The sequence below is a fragment of the Solanum tuberosum genome, unplaced genomic scaffold (genome assembly GCF_000226075.1).
Source record: "Solanum tuberosum cultivar DM 1-3 516 R44 unplaced genomic scaffold, SolTub_3.0 scf00148, whole genome shotgun sequence".
Lineage (NCBI taxonomy): Eukaryota > Viridiplantae > Streptophyta > Magnoliopsida > Solanales > Solanaceae > Solanum > Solanum tuberosum.
In genome coordinates, this window is record NW_006239071.1 from 674,214 (window position 1) to 676,962 (window position 2,749).

A 2,749-nucleotide genomic window follows, 5' to 3' on the forward strand; every position below is an offset into this window, starting at 1 on the left:
TATATTTCTCCAAGTAGTTGCGGTTGAAGGTTTTAGATTTTAGTAAGTACTATATTGCATAGCAATTTGTATACATTTATGTATTTATCATGTAATGGAGAATATTTCAGAAAATTATGTTTGTTACTAGTATTTGTTTGTGGCTCATATATTTAATTTTCATGAACTACATATTATATATTGAGCAGACAATTTCCAAATTATTACTTTTTTGAATTTTGAGCATATCATTTACTAATTACTACTGCCATAAACTACAAAGCAGGCATACTAATTACTCCAATATCTACCAAAAATATCATTTTTCTAACATGATACATAGTAAGCCTGGTATTTATATTTGGAAATTGGCTGAATACTAATTTAAGTCGTGCGCCAAGATAAATAAGTCAAGTAGGTGGAACTTTTTCACCACACCACACGATTCTGTTATGAACGTTTTTTCCACCCCTACCTCGAAGCAAAGAGGTTTCAAGATACTAAACTCTCCTAAAAAACAGTTCAAAATTAACGGGTAATAGCCACACTTGCCCAATCATAGCCACACATATAAGTTTCCTTTCATGTATCTCATCCAATTGAGATGGGTCATATTGACTCAATTCGCTAACGCCTCATATTTCTAATCATAAGTCACGACTTTACTTCCACGTTTCAAATTTTCCCATAGAGGAACTGCTTAGTGCGTCTTTCGTCGAGTATAACCATACAATTAAGAGAAGCAAAGGGACTGGTATTGTCTTGATACATTATATATTAGAGCTAACGACATTGTACGATGATATAAATGTATATTGGTTAATTTTGGATCCTAGCAAACATAGTCTATTAATTTCTATGATAAAATGTTCTATTTATTAAGTGAATTATTGGAGGTCCTTTGGTCGTAACTCGTAAGGATTAGGTGGATTATGCGTGCTTTTAACATTCTATATCTTAGTGTGAAAATGCCCGATTAAGTGCTTTAGTGGGAATGCAGAGTATTGATTGCTTGGTAGCCGTAAAAGCGGTCTCGAGAACCTTTGCTTGTCAGGTGCACATTCAAAAGGGAGTGTAATGTAAGTCAACTCTCTTTCAAGTTCTCATCGGTCGAGTAGAAAAAGAAAGCCAAAGCCACCCGATTTAGAATTTGGGGTCCGACAAGAACTATAATCTGAATAATATATCTCATAGGTTCATACATTATCCAAGTTAATCCAGGATCATAATATCCCAATTTCTAATCAAACGGACCCTAAAGGCATAAATACATACTCAATATAATCTCACATAGTAGGTTTGGAGAGGCATATATGGTATAGATAACAAAAAACTTTGATTATTTGGAAAGGTATATTTAATTTTGACTTTATGTAGACCACTTTTAATTATTAGAATAAAATTACTGATCATAATTCATAAATGATCACATCTAATTAATAACATGTTCACGATAGTAAACAAAAGAACCGGTGAAACATGATAATTTTACTATTTTTATGATGACCTTTATATTATTTAGCAAAAAATAGATGTTGTAGTGTTCAATAGACATAGCTGGACATATATAAAGAGCTCAATAAACATAAGTTGAACATGCATAAAATGTTCAATTTGGTGAAAAAATTAGTGTACAAGTTCAGGGTGCTTGTTTACATAACCTTATGGATGCACAAGTCATACTACTGAAAAACTACAGAAAGGCAAAAAACTGTATATTGTTTGTGTTGTAAGCACCCATATACGCAAACTGCCGGGAACCAAGGCAGCGAGCCTGGAAAGTGCATAGATGAATTATACGTTGATCTTTTTAAAGATTCCGAGCCACAGATATAGTCTTTTGTAGATAACATCATCGTTGTTTTCTTGATTTAATAGGCATCATTTATCTAGATTTAGGCATGATTATTTTAACGAAGAGAAACAATTTGTGAATAGTCAAATTTCTATTGTTACTACTTATGCCTTCATAAATATTGTGTTTTTGCTTTCCTTTAGCCAAGTGTCAAGTAACCTCTCTATCTCTCAAGATAACAAGACATTCACCATTACCCAGTGCTACTAGGAGTTCACTCTGTCCAATTTACCGTCGTCTGTCCATCAACATAAGTCATAAAACATAATCAATGCACATAATAGATCATCTCAATCATGTAAATTTAAACCTAAAATCTCATAATTTCCGACTTACTTAATATTACCCGCCTTATGTTTTGTATCCCTTGACATTCACTTATCCTTATATTAGGTCACATGCAATCATAAAATGTTTATTTATTTATTAGACGTATATTATTATTATTTTCATTATATAGAGAGAGAGAATTGAACCTATATATAAGTGGAGAAATGAGCTTGGCTTTATCATTACTTGAGATTCAATGTATCTAGACAGAATTTCAAGTTCATTGAACTAGTTCAATATTAGTATAGCAAAAATTATGTGAAAGAAAATGATAAATTAATTGCCATTTTAGTACAAGCATTACATCTTCAACTTTCCGCATCTACGCTCACTCTTGCGTAGGGGTGACAAATGGACGGATTGGATCAAATTAGTGCGGGTTGAAAATGAGTCAACATAAAATAGATAATAATTCAATCCGTCCATATTTCATATGAGTAAAAATGGATTGGGTAAAATACAAATTTATCCATATTTATTTATTTTTACATGAGTAAATAGTACTCACATAAGAATTTAATACGGAGAAAATATTTTAATCTTTTTTTTTTTTTTAAAAAATTTTAAAAAAACAATTTTTTATTT